Source organism: Aptenodytes forsteri, unplaced genomic scaffold (assembly GCF_000699145.1).
Source record: "Aptenodytes forsteri isolate BGI_AS27 unplaced genomic scaffold, ASM69914v1 Scaffold122, whole genome shotgun sequence".
Lineage (NCBI taxonomy): Eukaryota > Metazoa > Chordata > Aves > Sphenisciformes > Spheniscidae > Aptenodytes > Aptenodytes forsteri.
Window position 1 is genome coordinate 1,848,359 of NW_008794009.1, and position 17,262 is coordinate 1,865,620.

Genomic DNA, 17,262 nt, shown 5'->3' on the forward strand with positions numbered 1-17,262 from the left:
CGTATGAATTATGTAATGTAAAGCTGCGGATATAACCTCTGGAATGTGCCGTGCTGTCACGTATCTTTTAAGTAGCTCTGGTACAACTTACGATTAAGGTTGCACTATATATGCCACTAAATGACCTCGTGTTGTATGTAACTTTGCAGAATTACCTAAAACTTCTCATGCCAAGTGCGTGGTTTAGGTTGAACTATACTGAAAGCTTCAATTAAAACAGTGAAAAAATTTTCAAGAATGAACATGGGGAGAATGTCTTAGTATTTTAAAACAAAAAATACACTTTAAAAATTTGCTCTGAGAGGTTGCTAAAGTGAGTGCTTTTATAATTTTGTCTAGCAGTCTGCCTAGACTCAAATGAGACAGATAGCATGTTTGCATTTGAGCACTTAAATGTCCAAAAAGACTGTCCTGCTGAGTATGTGCTGCACCTTCATCCAATTTCTCTTATTGAGCTATCTTATCGTGGATAGGCATGCTTTACTCCAACCTGAGAAGGCCATGTAATTGCAGCTGTCAGCTTCTGTGGATCTGGGGAATGGAGTTGAGAGAACGGACTCATTTGTTGTGAGCAATTGCTTTGCTCTCTTCTGAAATTCCAGCTTTTAAGAAGGAAATTGTTTTGATTTTTAAAAACAGTCAGGAAGATGCTGTGTTTAGACAAAAAAGTCTGGTGATGTAGCCATCCTTCATGGTTTGTGGACTGTTTGGAGGTATAAGGGAATGTTGGGTGGGAACTAGAACTGACTGAAGAACTAAAGGAATGAAGAATCATATCTTCCATAGGTAAAAAGTGGGACTTGAGTATGGAGAAAAGACACTGTGGGAGTAGGAGAAGGTTTGGCATGAGGAAAATGGGCAAAAGCATACATCTACTAGAGGAAACTGCTTTCCAGAGCCTGGAGTAAACCCAAAGTTTTGGAGTCTTGCCATGTCTTTGCTGTCAGGAAATATCTGTGAAACCCAGAGGCAAATTCTCATTCCTCCTCTGCTGCTGGACAGTATCTTCTTCTGCTGTCAGTTAATACCTTATTTCATGTGGCAGAGGTCTTTGAATGTAAAAATGCCAGCTTAGCTGACTGGTTGAATTTAGCAAGTTGCCAGATATGAGTACAATTGTTTTGTGGCAGTAAAACCGATCCATAAGATGCACACAGATGAAGACTTTCAGGCATGCTTTTTTTTTTTTTCTCACAGGAAGAGTGATGTTTCTGATACTGGGGGATCTCTGAACTAATTTATTTATTTATTTATTTTTTAATTATTTTTGGCAAAGGAGTAAGGACCAGACCTGTCTTTGTGAAAGGTGCGGTATCCTACCATCTTGCTACTGGATTTGAGTGACTGTCACAGGTGACTTGCAGAATAATGATGAGCTTATTAAGGAAACGGGTTAAGTAAGGAAGAGGAAAAAATGATAATACTTTTTCTTCATTAATAATAGTCACAATTACCTAAAAACTTGTCAATTATCTTAAATACATTGCTTAGCACATCTGTGGTTTTATTATGCTGTCTATGTGTATTGTGCTGGATTTTGCTGTCTCAAAGTAAAAACAAAAATCCACCAAACAAAAAAAAATCATCTATGTAGAGAAGGTTTATTTCATAAAGGGTCTGAATGCTTATTAAACAGACTCTTGTGCCCTCAGGTGCATGGTAAAATCATGTTTCCTTTTTTGGTGAAGTATACCAAAGCATGCTATATAAGTATATTCCGTTTTCAACTTAAAAGTTAAACATATGCACTGAGTGTTTTAACAAATACTCAAGCTTGGGATATGGATTCTAGAATCAATTGTATCGACTCTCTTAGGGAAAAAAATCACATTTGCAAGCATTCTCTTTGATTTCTTTATAGTGTTTCATGAGATTGTTCATAAAGGTCTACTTCCCAGAAAAGTGCAATTCCTTCAGCATTTTTAGAGAATATCTCTTGGTGTTGAACAAGAGAATATTAACTTAAAGACGTAATAAGGTATAGACCAAGACAGTGTGTATTTATTTACATGGAAAGAAGCATTGTGCTTATTCTTGAAGGTGATATCTTATTGATGCGTTGTCTCAAGGCAGGGCCTAAATATCTGGTAATAGTGATAATTATTGTTACTGATTAGTAATAATTATTGTGGTTTAGAAACCTGAAGAATTATTTCAATTAATAGTGGCATTTTTGCTGTGTATTTTGGAATCAAGGGTATATGAGAATATTGTCGTAGTTTGCAGGATAGTTACATTGTGCAACTCTAAAAAAGTTAGTAGTAATTTGTCAAGACATACTAACCTCTTCACGTTCCTGAAGAGAGTACAATTGATGTCTTTTGAGGAAAGGCTGTGGTTTCGTTTTACTAGGTTTTAGTTGATTGCTGTTGTGGCAGTCTATGTAACCATGCCGTTACATAGACTTGGAATCTCATGGCAAAGTGCATAAGTTACCTTTGATGTACCTGTAAAGTGATGTACCTTTATGAAGATATCTTCAAGGTAGTTTTGACTTGTACTGACCAAAATACTCTGAGGGCAGTTTTGGCTATGGCTACCTCACCTCTCAAGGCAAATCTGCCTAATGGGGGCCCGATGTTACATGCAAACTAAGTATTGTGTGTGAAACGGAAAAGGATGATCGGAAGGCCCAGCCTAGTCTATTTTATTCTGATTACTTATAGAATTAAGCATAGTATTGCTAACCAAATGTTTGCTACTGTTTACAGAGTAGGCAGGCCATCTACAGTCTCATTATTCTTAGTGAAAGCTCCGTTACGGTTGAAGGGAGTGAGCGTGGTTCTGTGTTTATCGAAATAAGAATCCACCTAATAGGGCAGATAACACTGTAGTTTTTGGAAAGTGAGTATCTGTTTATCATGTAAAGGAGCAAAAAGATTGTGAATCTGCCTATAACTCTGATAGTCAATGGGATTTTGTTGTAGTATAAAAATGCTCTTAATGGAGGTTTTTTGTAGTTGAAGAGCTTTACTTTTTCTTGAAGGAAATGAAACTTTGAAGGATGGGCTAGGTATGTTTTAACATACCCAACTGCAAATTAGATTGTACATTCTGTTCACTATGTGGAATAACAATAAATAAAATAGGGCATATAACAGCTAGTACCTTTCATTGCAGTAAAAGAAACCTAAGTGGCAATGTTCTTGTTTCTCACTTTACCAGAGGTTGATGCTTTAGTGGTAGTGGATTCTCTTCATTAAAGTTTTGCTGGCTGTGCACGTTTAGAAAAAGTTAGTTGCCTTGCTGATTTCCTGCCTGCTGGTAATGTGTTGAGTCAGATGGCTGAACTAATGCGTGGTACAAAAGGATGGATAACAGTAAGATTAGTATACTAATATGTCTCTTCAGTTTAACTTATGTTCAAGTCTGGAAAAATACTCAGGTTCAGTAAAAATGACAATTACAAACAGCCCATTTTTTAACCTTGAAGTTAGGCCTCAGTCATGTAAGATTTAGTTTGATTGTTGCCAGGTTTCAGTTCCCTGGAGAACCATGTTTACATAGGTATATTTATCTTTTAGAAGATTATTCAGGTGTATGTATTTGCAGTGAATTCAAACACATTTTTTTTTTTCTCTAGATTGATGAAAAACAAGCAGCTTTTCAAAGCTGACTGGTTATCTTAATCACTTCAATGTGAAATTGAAGTTGTTTAACAGTTGTAATAGAGGAACTCAGTGACGGTTTTTAAGTAGTGCTATTTTCTGCATGTACTACCTAGCATAAATACAAGCATTTTTTTATCCTCTCAACACCTTGGTTAAAGTATTTAATGTTACTAAAATTTTTTACTTGTATTTCTCATATATAAATTTCTGTCATTGATTGTGCTTGTATAATAAATTACAGTTTGCAGTAAGGTAAAACTGTACTTATTAGCACATGTAGTGTAGTCTTTTTAAGACTGGCTCTTGAAATAAAAACTTAATCTTTACTGTACATATGATAAGCGTGGGTCATACAGCAGTTTGATAAACCATCTGCATACTGAATTATTTTCTTCTTGGTGTGTGATCTGTCTAATTTGTTGTAATTTGAAGACTGTCTTGGTAGGGAATTCCTATCCCAAGCTATGTATCATATATGTTATCTGAAAACAGATCATGTTTTGATTTAACAATTTTTTTCCCACCAAAATTGTAATTCGCTATGGTGGGTTCCTCCAAAATCATGTGTCTCAAATTCAGAATTCTGGGTTTTTTTACTGTTATACTTGCTTGTGGCCAGTTAAAATCTGTTTAATTTTACAGCACATGTTGCCCTTTTAACTCTTATTCTGGTGGCAGTTGTCAGTGTCTTGATAATGAGCAAACCTCTCTTGGTTGGGTTTTTTTGTTGTTGTTGTTCTTGGGGGGTTTTTTTGTGTCTTCCCCTCCCCAAGCCAACCTCTTTATTTTTTCCTGTGAGTGGCTGTCCATTTTCACATGATCCAAATATCCTTTTATATCTTCAGTATTTTGTCTGAATGAGGATGACCGAAATTATATACAACACTTCAACAGAGTTCTTCATGCATTTCTTCTGTTCTTTATCGAAAATACCATACGGAGCTACATCAATTAAGTATTTGCTCTTCCACTGCTGTCACTGTTTGGTCCCTCCTGGTTAGTGTGTGATTGATAATGGGTTTTGCATCCTGTGGGTGTCAAACAGAACGTTCTTCACTGGGGGGGTGGGGGGGTGTAACCTAGTTTTGCGGCATTAACAATTCAGAGTGAGAATCTCTAATTCATTTTTAGAGATTATTCAGTTCACCTTTTATGAGGTTTTCCATCACCTTTGGTCAACCTCCTTTTAATTAGTTCTACTTTTAGCACAGCTATTGTCACTTTGTTTTAGCTTATACCTTGAAGAGCTTTTCTAGGAAGCACCGTTTCTTTAGTTAAATTCCATGCAGAATTTTGCATGGGAAACTCAACTTAGCGCTGCTCTGTTTTCTTAAGCACTCTCATAGTTATTATGTTAGTCTAGCACAGTCTGACTCTGGTAAACTTGTAGTGTGCTTTACAGACTTTCATGCCGGTATTTTAAGTTCTTCAACATTTCTGGAATTTGGCATAGTAATACAAACGGACTAACGTGTCTGGCTGGAATATTTATTCTTGAACTAAATTTTGGAGCCTTTTCCTGCATGAGCATGTGTTTGGTTATTGTACTTCCAACTCAGAGTTTCCAGGTTTTTTTCTTTCCAACATTCATCTTTGATCTTTTCTGTTCAGATGATTTTGCTAACAAGTTCCATTACTTCATCAAAGTCACCTGTTTTGAAATCTAAGCTTAAATAAAATTCATTGTTCTTCTGTTTGTTCAAGGTTTATAACTTGATTTGATGGCTATCTCCTTTGAAGTCTTCTCTGCTTACTAAAGCCAAATCTAAAACAACTTTGTATGTTGGTTCATCAACAAATGTTGATGATAATGGATAAATGTATCAGTTTATCACATGCAGGAAAATTTGACTACTGCGGTATTAAGAATTGATGTCTGTGCTAATTAAGCTTTGTAACTTAATAAATATAAGCTAAAAGATATGTTGGACATGTATAATCTTTTAACACAGATGGGTAATACTTAATTTAGGGCTGTAGTTTGGTCAGCTGTGTTATAAAATTTCTTAAGGTATGGTGTTGCTTATATATTTGGTTAAGTAGAGATTGTGATTTTGTTTATGTACTGCCTAACTCTGGGAAGTCTTCCAATACTTAAAAGTTAGTTTGAAGTTGCACAGTGCATCTTGATAATGTATTTAATGTCAGAGCAGTGCAATAGTTAATGTATTTAATGTGGTAGATGACTAACTTGTCAGTGTCAGTGTTGGTACTTGTCAACCAAAAATTGTTACTTTCATACAGTCTAGTGAATAAAATGCTGAGAGAGCCAGGGTAGGGCAGCATGTAAAACAATACCGTGTGATAGGGAGCAGTATGTTTAAAAGTGGAATTGTATTACTGTCGTACATGATCAGTTAAAAAAAGTAAATTGGGAATGAGAGGAACTAGTCAGTCCTATTCAAATGGATTAGATTCCAGTTGAAGTGATGAAAGTTGTCAGGTCAGCCTCTTATGAAACAGTACTTCGTATATGTAGAGACATTGCTTTTACAAATACTGGAATAGCTTTGTTTTGATATGCTTAGCAGGTTAGAATTAGAGATGTTCACTTTATAACTAAGTCATTTGCTTATGATTAGATAAGTTTGCTTTCTCAGTTTTTGATGTTTCATGTCTTGCAGTATTAGGTAAATTTGTCAGTTGATAGCCAATGATCACAGGTTTTTTAGATGTCAGAGGTACAAAAACTTAGTGCCAAAATCCAGGTTTTTATAATTACAAAGTGTCGTCTTCAACATCTCAATAGCAGTATAGTATATTTTTTTAATAAAGAATCCGTAATGTTAATTCTGCATGACTAATCAGCTAATCCTGGCTAATTTTTTTTTCCACCTTCAACTCACTGACTAAGTACATATGTATGGTCCAGATATCTAGCTTTTTTTCATGTATCAGGTGATCACTGTGTGCATATACTGTAGAAGATTCAGTTTTATGACAAGAAAGAGACTGATACAAAGCTATGTGTAAAATTGACAAAGGACATAGGATATGCATCTTCACTTTCCAACAGTTCCTGAAATACTTTATATTAGCTACAAAGTTTGTGTTCCCTCAGATTGCCTTTGTATGTGGAAGATGTGGGAAATTTACTTTGGCCTTAAAACAATGAGTAAAACAGAGAGAAGACTCTCATGACATTACTGTGTTAGTGAATAGTTAATTATTTTTGTGTGATCATGGAAGTAAAAAAGATGCCCTCACTCCTTTCATACAAAAGACAAAGAGTGCATGAACCAATGGAATGTTTTCTTGTAATTGCTAACTCTGTGGAGGATGGTTGTGGATGGTTTCCAAAAGATTGAGAAAATAACCTTCATGTGCTTTACGTTATTCTTTGTAAATGGTGAGTGTTAAGATGCACCCTTGAAAAGCAGGAAAGAATCTAATGGTGCTGCTATTTAGTTCTTTCAAGTAGGTTTTTTTAGTAGTTTTCACTATTTGATTTCCTCTCAGTTCCAAGAATAAACAAAACTGAAATTTAGATAACTCCATCAGAATTTTAATTCTCCACTAAGCTTCAAAACTGATTATTTTGGAAGGTCTCAACCAGGAATTTGTTTAAATTAGTTTGTTTTGTTCTAAAGGTTGTAAAATAGCATCTTGCCTTTTACTTTTACTTGCCTTTTCCTTGCACGTACTGGTGGGATAGCATAGGGTGTGGGATTTCTTTGCTGATACCAAGGGGATTCTGATGTGAAGTAGGTTATTGTTTTCTGAAGTGCTCAGTATACTTTTTGAGAGAATGTTCTGGCTTTAACTGGAGAGCTTCCCTTTACATAACTTCATAGTTGTTCAATATAAATACAGTTTATTTCATATGCTGAAGATACCTGTAGAAATTGGACAGCAGTTGATTCTGTTGTGAATGGATGGATTTAAACGTAGGGAGCATGGAACGGGTAGAGAAGGTCCATTGCAGACCAGTCTATCTTTGTTGTTCACAAAGAGCAATTTCAAAAGCAGACAGTAAACTGAGGTAAAAGATTTTTGTTTAAAAAATACACGCGTGAGGAACTAAAACCATGGAAGTTCTGTCTGATTGAGCTCGTATTGTTAAGCTGATGTTTTTAAATAGCAACAAGTAAATTTGTTTAAATCTCATAGAATGGATGGCTCCTTTCTTTCATTTTTCTGATCATGATTAGTAGTTCGGACAGAATTGTATTACTGCTGATTCTCCTGCATCAAAGATACCCATGTTGTTTATTATTATGGTTAGCTGCCAAACATTTGATTTATGCTACTGGGTATGGGAAGAACAAACAAACAAACAAAAACCTCGAATAGATTTAGCAGCTTGATGTATGCATAACTGTGCTACTTGTAACTAAGTATCGGGGGCAACTTGGTGCTAAAGGGAGCTAGAGTAGAAGATTTTTGAAAGTGTAATAATTAAGCCTGCGTCGGGGTTTAACCCCAGCCGGCAACTAAGCACCACACAGCCACTTGATCACTCCCCCCCGGTGGGATGGGGGAGAGAGTCAGAAGGGTAAAAGTGAGAAAACTCATGGGTTGAGATAAAAACTGTTTAATAGGCAAAGCAAAAGCCGCGCACACAAGCAGAGCAAAACAAGGAATTCATTCACTGCTTCCCATGGGCAGGCAGGTGTTCAGCCATCTCCAGGAAAGCAGGGCTCCATCATGTGTAACGGTTACATGGGAAGACAAACGCCATCACTCCGGAAGTCCCCCCCTTCCTCCTTCTTCCCCCAGCTTTATATGCTGAGCGTGACATCATATGGTATGGGATATCCCTTTGGTCAATTGGGGTCAGCTGTCCCAGCTGTGTCCCCTCCCAACTTCTTGTGCACCCCCAGCCTACTTGCTGGTGGGGTGGGGTGAGAAGCAGAAAAGGCCTTGACTCTGTGTAAGCACTGCTCAGCAGTAACGAAAACATCCCTGTGTTATCAGCACTGTTTTCAGCCCAAATCCAAAACACAGCCCCATACTAGCTACTGTGAAGAAAATTAACTCTACCCCAGCCAAAACCAGCACAGCCTGATATGAATGTGAGCCACCAAATCTGCTTCAGCAGTTGTGCTGTGCTGATGGACTTTACTAGTGGAAAATGTTTTGAAGAGTTTGATGCTGTTAATCTAACCCATGTTGTAAGGAAATTTTGTAACAAGCAGAACAGTATATGTTCATTTACTTTAACTGAGTTATTGTGTAAGCTTGATCTAATGCTGAGACTTAACAAAGAGATGAATATTCTGGATTCATTTTTCTGATTTTTAATGTTGACTTTTAAAACGCTTAATTTTCATTGACTCTTAAAAGTTTAGTTTAGTTGTACTGTTTTCTGTCTGTCGGCTAATTACTCACCTCAAGAAGCTTTCAGTTTTACAAAGATACTCATTTGGATGTGGATGGATAGCATATGTCAGTTGCTAGATGATGTTAGTTGACGATACCAAGTAGACTGCTGAAAGGCTTGCCCAACTATCCTCTTAGGAACTTCTAAACTGATTTTTATCTTAAAAGATTTGTAGGTTTTTTGGAATGTAGTACTGGGATATGAGGAGACACAGGACTTCATCTCAAAGGTACAGCTTTTTGAGTTTACCAAGAAAAAGAGAGGAGACTGTATTTAATCTTCTTTATATTATTTTCTTAAGTGAATGCAGATTGCCACTGTCAGATGTAATGCAGGGTTGATGGACTTTTGATCAGACCTGTTCTGGCCATTCTGACGTACTATCGTATTAAATAACGTAAATGCAAGTTTTAGTAAGTGGAAACAAATGCATGACTGTTTTAAATTTGCAAGTTAATTATGTCAGAGTTCAATGTCATGCTCTAAACCAAAACTGCTGATGTATGAAAATTTGTCAAAGTGGACTGTGTTTTATCAGCTGTGATGCTTGATCATGTTTGTCTGAATTTTTATTTTTTTACTCCGTATTGGTTTCTGAAGGAAAGGTTATAGGAATCTTGTTTGCCTGATGCAATTTCACTGATTAATAGCAGGGGGTGGGTAGAGTAAGTGCTTGCCAACATTTTAGTCTGTACACTGATGATGCATGCGGGGTACAGGTCCATGTGGCACAATATTAAAAATGACTTGTTTTTTTGCTAGCATTGCTATTCCTGCTGCATCAGCAATTGTAGCAAACGGCACTGGTGTTAACAGTGAAGACTGTTAAAATTGTAATGAATAAAACCAACTACTTCTTTGCCAAGTAAGCATACTAAAGCTGCTAGATTAGAAAACACATGAGTTGCAATGTTCCACCAATAATAAAGCACTTAAAAGCTTTCTGTTGACATTTATACAAAGAGAACAGATGAGTGTGCTCTATTTGGTTTTGAAGTCAGTTTGATGCAAACCTTACAACTACCCACAACAGAAGGAGTTTTGCAGGCTCTTCCTGCAAAAAGAAGTGACTGAATTTTGATACTGAGAGTGCTGACAAATTGCTGAAAGTGCTGCCCACTTATCATTGGTCTGACAGTTTAATCATTGAATGTGTACTGCTAGATTGGGTCAGAGGAACAAAGGAGAAGAAACTAGAGTTTTTTCAAGCAATAAAAAGATGAATTGAAATTTGAAATGCAAATAATTTTTTTTTTTTTTTTTATTGGGTGACACTGCTGCGTGACTTGTATGCCATATTTTCAGTGGTGGTGTCCAGAACTTACAGATTCTTCTTCATTTTTTCTGAGAGAAAGTGTTGATCAATTTAGTGCATAAATGGGGCGATGTCACATTGTTTTGGTTCTTGTTTTAATTTTTTTATAATAAAGGTTGTATTTAAATTTGGTATGTGCTGTGTCAACAAGGTTCTTTTTGGGTAGGGGGTGAACATCAGCACACTGCTCACCTTGTACTTTGAACACATGCTCTGTATTAGCCTTCAGAATGCTTTCAAGAGAGTTTATAATCCACCTGTCTTTAGAGATTTTTCAATAAGAGCAGAATATAATAGTTACATACTTTTTCTGCTCTTTTCTCTTCATTCTTAGTTACATTTTTCAGGTGCTTTGCTTACAATATTACTGGATGCTGTTTGAAGAAAACACTGTATTATATAAAACTGGTATCTAGTTGCAGTTGTCTAATTGATGGGTACTGCTTTAGTGGAACATGGAATGGATTGTCTGCCTGGATAAACCCTGGATCCATATTCAATGGATTTGATCCATATTCAGTGGATTTGGATCTTCCAAAGTGATAATTGTATGTCTGTATGTTAGAACGTTTGTAGCCTTTGTTTACTAGTTTGGGGACCTATCTGATTGCAAAAGAATTGGAAAAAATGTATTTTGTTGTTTAAAAGTACCTCTTAAATTCCTAAATTGATGATCCAGCAGCAGTTGTGTGCAGTAAAAATATTTTATAAAAATATTAACTTTTTGCACGCATTTTGTTGCATTTCACATTAAAAAAAACTATTAAACTTAGTAGTAAAGAATGAGAAGGGACTTGAATCAGTTGTTTTCCCCACCTGCCTCCTCAGCTCAATGCATGCTGATCTCATGAATTTGAGTGGACTTACTAAAGTCATCTCTGATAGATAGTTATCAGAATTTCTCACTTTTCACAAAAAATTACTGTGGAAGTATTGAAGGCATTATTTACACTTGTTTCTAGTGCCATAGTCTGTAAGAAATAAATTTATTGTAAGAATTAACTTTTCCTGTCAAAATGCATAAAATTATGCTGTATGTAAAATTTTGTCATTGATATTTTGGGCATAACTTGATTTCTGTGAGAAAGTAGAAAACTGAAACTGAATGTTCTATGCATCACTGAGATCCAAGTACCGTGTAGATTTTTAGCTATATGAACATAACTGTTTTTCTCACCATACCTCATAAAGTTTTAACTTTTAAAAATTTGCTCGTAACTTTTTTTTTTCATATGGAAACTAGCTTGTGATTGAGAATCTTTGAGTGTGGTGCTTTGCTTCTTTAAGAAAGCCTGCTGAGTGGTGTTATAGGACAGTTAGTGTTTTGATTCATTCTGAATCTCTTGCTGATTGTGGCTATTGGTTTGTTCCACCCCCATTTGCTGTGTGTTGTAAAAATCAAGAATGATAGATGAGTGGCTCTTCCGTGACAGATAAACACTTCTTATTTTCTTCAGTTTAAAGAATTAAATTCTGTGTGCATTGATGCATAACGTTGAGTTAGACTTAGGAAAGGAACATAGGCTGAGAGTGGCATCAGTTTAGCTCTGTTTAAATGGCTGTAGCTAAATTGGAGCAAATTGTTAATGTCAGAAGATTTGTTTCAGTTCTTCAAATTCTTAGTTCTAGTTTAAACTGCAATGGTGAATGCATTGGTTTAAAAACAGTGTCCAAGTCTGCTGCTCTTTCAAAAGATAAAGCTTTATAATTTAGAAGAAGCATTTATGATGAGAAATTCTAAAGCTATGGGCACTGGGGATGAGGGTGGTTTGCAACTCTGAAAGTGGTGGGAGAGGAAGAATTTGAACCTTTCAGTGATTTCCTACTTTGAATATGATTGCTGAGTGGTTTATGTAAACCCATTTTATGTTGCAATCCAACAGTCTTAAACACATGTGCAGAGTCTTACTTCCTCTAAGGGAATGATAATTGGCAGCTGAAAAGCAGTAACTTCTTGGTGGTTTTTAATGTGATGACAAACATTCATCTGAACACAGTCCTTCATGTGCTCAAGAGGGAAGAATACTTTTGATCATTGCGTGTCATGAAGAAACCGAAAAAGTACATCTCTGTGCTACACTCTGTGCAAAAGTAGTCAGTATAAACAGTGTGTCCTTCTTCAGATCATATATTAGAAAGGCATTAGAGAGATTGAAAAATACTATCTGTAGATGAAGGAAACAAAAGATTACATTACTTGCATAGTTTTCAGGGACAGAGGAAGAAAAAGGTTCTCCTGGACCAGAATGCATATCATTGCCACCATAGGTGACTATGTCATGCCATATTAAGGTGGAACAAGATAATTACATTGAAACTAGTTTGGTTTTGAGTCTATTCGTCCATTGCCCTGCTGTGAGCAAGACAAATTTGTCATTTACTGCTAAACTTATTACTTACAACGTACGGACCCGAGTATTGTTAAAGTCGAATAGTGTGGATTTTGAAATTATTCATATGAGTTTCTGCTTCTACCTACAGTAGAGATGGGTACTTAGATCTTTTCAAAGGAAGGCCTATTTACTGCATTTGCAGAGCTCACAGCTTAGAGGAATGGTGAAACTGCTGTATGCTTTTTTTTTAGCCATATCTACTATTATAATTAAGTCTCACTCCTTACTAACTCTCTTTTAAATCCCTAGAGTGTTATGCAACATAATTACCACTGCAGTGTCAAGATAGAGGTAAAGTAGTTAGAACTGTACTTAGATGTTCACTTTGAAAGTAAAGCTTTCCTTATTTTTAAATCAGTTGGCTTCCTGTGAGATAACATGGTGGAAGAATTTGTAAAGAATTATAAATGTGGAGGAGCTAAAGCCTTGCAAATGAACTTGGGACGTGTGATTTCATGAGAGACATGCCAAAGAAGCTTTTGGGAAGGGAAGATGAGACATCTGTTTGGTAGTGTGTAAGAAATGATGTGAAATAAATCTAAATAAAAGGCTGTTTACTTGAATTCCTCTTACTTTTAATGATATGTGGATTCAATGGTAAAAAATAAAAAGGTGTGCTTTGAGGGTGTGACCCTCCTGCTTTTGTACTACTCCTGTCCTCAGATTTTTAAGTATTTTTAAGTATTTCGGAACAGAATAAAATGGATACTTGGTAGAGATGAAAGGGGAGTAGAGCTTTTAGCTTTTCTAACATGCTGCTGGTGAGGCTTTCTGGAGTCTTACTGCACTTCTGATAAACTCTTGAGGGAGGTGCTGGAAATAGAGTAGCAGATAGTTCTATAGATACACGTAACTGCTTAAAGTGAGTGGCAAAGTTGCAAGATACTTGAGACTAGAAGCTTGAATTTGGTTTAATGGAGATGATAAAAGGACAGATGTGATGAAAATTCAGTACTTTTGTATGGACTCGTGTTGAGACACAAGAGGTGTGATTAACCAAGAGGCAGGAATCTGAGAAAACTGCTGGTAGTCATAAAAGAAAAAAAAAAAATATCTTGAAGACGTGTAAAAGGTTTCAGCAGAATCTGGAAAAACCCAGGATGCATATTAAGCAGATAAATAACTTTGAGTTGTGTATTTGGGAGAATGCTTGTGGTCGGCTGGGCTAACAAGTTGGGAAGGAAGGTAGGTTGTATTCTATCCATAGTTGGAAGTGAGAGAGAATGGGTGAACTGGAGATTTGATCTAATTATTTTGTAATTTAAGCAGTAGTCCTTCAATTCTGCCAAATACAAGGTGAGTGAAAAGAGAGGCTCCTAGATAGTGTATTATACAGAAAGGGAGTTTGGAAACCTGATCAGCAGTTAAAGAAAAACTGGAAATACATGCTTGTTATTTCACCTATTGCTTCTGAATGTTTCTTCTGAGGTGGTAGGGAAAGTATCTAAGGCAACAGAGAAGATAAAATGTCAAGAAGCAGAAGAAACAGTAGCACTTGAGGAGCCCGGGATAATGCTGAGTTGCTGTAGCTGACTATCCCTGTCCTGATACTTGTCAGTGCTACCAATGGCTTGAATGTAGAGAGAGAAGATAAAACCCTACATATGCAAAGAAAACTAAATTTTAGGTGTCTGGTCTTGTAGTGGAGTAGAAAATCCTGAGTTGGTGGGTGTCTTCATTCTGTGTAACATTTGAGGTGTGATAGATGGCTTAGGTTTCACACAAGCCAGAATTCAGTGGTAGTCCTCAAGTCAGCTTATCATACTATCTGTGCGTGTTCTGAATGTTTGGCTCTACAGTGTCACGAATGTGACATACGAGTATTTGCAAGGGAAAGATTAAAATAAGTGTTCTTTCTCTCCTGTGAAAACTAGGATATTTAATGTTAGTGATTATATTCTACATGAAAGATACAATTTAAAATGCAATTTTCGGTGCAACTACTCTGTAGCTGCCAAATATAAATAAAAATGACCATGTTGCTATTTATGCTTCAGTACTTCAGCAGGCTGCCTAGCTTGTTTCAGTGTAGTGTAAGTTAATGGAAAATCTGAAGAGAATGAAAAGGAAACAAAGTCTGCCAAAAGATAATAATATTTGTTCGAAGAGATGTGCTAAAGAATTTCTTTACATACTGAAGCCAGTATAAATACTGCTTGTAGTTCTGAGGATTTTGTGGCTGTTGCCAAAATTGTCAGTGTAGAAACAGCTGTGGATTTTTTCCTTGAGCTATGATTATATGGTGACGAAATTTGTGTTCTCCGTTCTAAACAGGTGTTAACCACCAAATCGTTATATAGTATACATGATTGAGTATGTCAGTTTCCAGTGGAGAAACAACTTGTTCTTGAATATGCAGAGTAAGTTTGTTAGAATTAATTCAGACTAACTCGGTTGAAAATGAGGTCTGCTGCATTTCAGAGATTTGTTGTTTCTGATGCTTTCCCTCCCTGCCCCCAGCTTTTCAAGTGGTGAAATCTCAGCTATAAATCATTTGCCAGAGAAGAAATTGATTATGAAACAGAGGTTATATTAAACTCTTGGCTGCTGCTAGAGTTTCAAGTGACTTCCCATTTCTGTGGCTTCCTGTGGTCAGATGAAAACATAAAATTTCTGTGTTCAGTTTCATTTTAATTCTGAAGCTTTTGAAAGCGGTTATAACAATTCTGAGTAAAAGACTAGAATTATTGATACCTGTTTTTTGCTTTATAGCCCCCACTATCAAAAGTCTTAATGCTTTGGGAACAATGCCTGTTTAAATGTTAGTTTTCAGTTTGGAAGTTGGTTAATACATTCATTTTAAGTAAGTCTTTGGTGATATTGGAATAAAGTCATTGAGAAAATTTTATACTAGTTGGAATTCTGTAAGTTCTGAAATACGGGGTTTTTTATTCTTATAGCAGCAATTTAAATACCAGTTTAACAATTCTAGAAATGAAATATAAGCTCTTGTTAAATATGTTTTTTGGTTAAATAAGAGAAAGCTTTGTGTTACAGATTGTTACATTTTAGTGAAACTAACCTGGATTTGAATCAAATTATCCATTTTTAACTATCTTGTTTATAACTACTCAACTACATCTTGCAAGTAAATACCTCAAGGTGTGGGTAATACAGGTGTAATTGGTAGAAACAGTACTTACAAGTCCACTTGTGACATTCCCTGATGCTGTCGAGGAGTTTTTCATTACTTTGCAATGAAGTAGTAGGACTTTTGGGTGTATATAGAAGTTGCCCAGGTCTCTGATACCATACTTGTCTTCATTGTTTTCATTATCTCACTGGGGGTAGTCAGTAGAACAATATTTACTAGTTTGTTGTCACACTGTGTGCTCAGTAACTGCACCTTTGAGTTGTCAGATTTCTCATTGCTGAAAGATGCACCATTTCATTTCCAAATGCTATAGTTAATCTCATAACTAGCAAATAGTACTGTATAGATGCATTTTTGTATTTTTTGTTAGGTACAGATTTCTAATTTTTTTGCTTTCTAGATGCTTTATTATAAAAAAATACATAAAAGAACTGTTTTTATACACCTTTTAAATGATGTGAATAATCTTGTAAGTGTTCTAAGGAGCTGCACATAATTTTTATTTCAGTAGCTGAATTCCATAAACAGGATGAATAGGCAGCAAATTTACAGACATGAAGAAAACATTTAGGAGGGGTGCTGCAATTAAAAAAAAAAAAACCCACAAAAAACTAAACAAAACCAGAGTAGATTTTTCTTTCAAGTTACCATGATGCTCATGAAGAGAGGAAGAAAATGGCATTAAGATTTGGGAAAGATTAGAAAGAGAAGACTGTCATGCTAGATTATAACCTGTTACTGTATTTAATACCTAATATACGTTTTTCCCCCCACAGAAATTAGCAGAGTACGGAAAGACATGTATAACGACACATTAAATGGTAGTACGGAGAAGAGAAGTGCAGAATTACCAGATGCTGTGGGACCTATTGTACAGTTACAAGAGAAACTATATGTGCCTGTAAAAGAATATCCAGATGTAAGTATATCTTTTTAGTCCCTAAATTATTTTTTGATCCTTGTGGTCGTCTTTAAATGTAAATTTCATGTGATGCTACCCTTGGATCACACTGAATTGCTTTTGACAAGATACTTCTTAGGGAAGCAGTGTATGTTCCACTTGGTGGCTTGATTTGTAGTGAGTGTGAGTGGAAGAAGGTTGCCTTAAATACCAAACCAGTATGGATTATAAAGCTGTAGATCTAAGATCTGAATTATCGTATTCATTCTGTACTGTCAGTCCTGAGACACTGTGTAGTGAGTTTTATAAGGGAAATAGTTCTTGGGACAGTGTTTTTTCCTCTTAGTATGTCTCGAAAAGTCAGCTGGAGAATCCTTAGAGACCCTTTAGAGACCTTTTGGAGACTGTACTTAATTACTGTTTGTCCCATACCTGTGTAACCAGTTCTGTCGCATGTAGAAGTGTCTTTATCTTGGGGTTGGGGTTGTTTTCCACCTTAAGCAAAGCTCCTTGCTTGCATGCCAATGTTACGTTCTCCATTGGGTGTTCTGTTCTATTATACACCTACCTTTTTGAGGGAGAATGGTTTCATTTAACTAGAAGAACTATTTGGAACTCCTGTGGT

At 36.1% G+C, this 17,262-nt stretch overlaps 1 long non-coding RNA gene across 1 annotated transcript; it reads left to right on the top strand.

The window, feature by feature from the left end:
- The first annotated feature begins 990 nt into the window (after positions 1-990).
- LOC103907793 lies at positions 991-16,667 on the top strand. Its single transcript, XR_658115.2, has 3 exons — positions 991-1,001; positions 1,597-1,599; positions 16,513-16,667. It is a non-coding gene; the product is annotated as an uncharacterized LOC103907793 (long non-coding RNA).
- Positions 16,668-17,262: the final 595 nt, after the last annotated feature.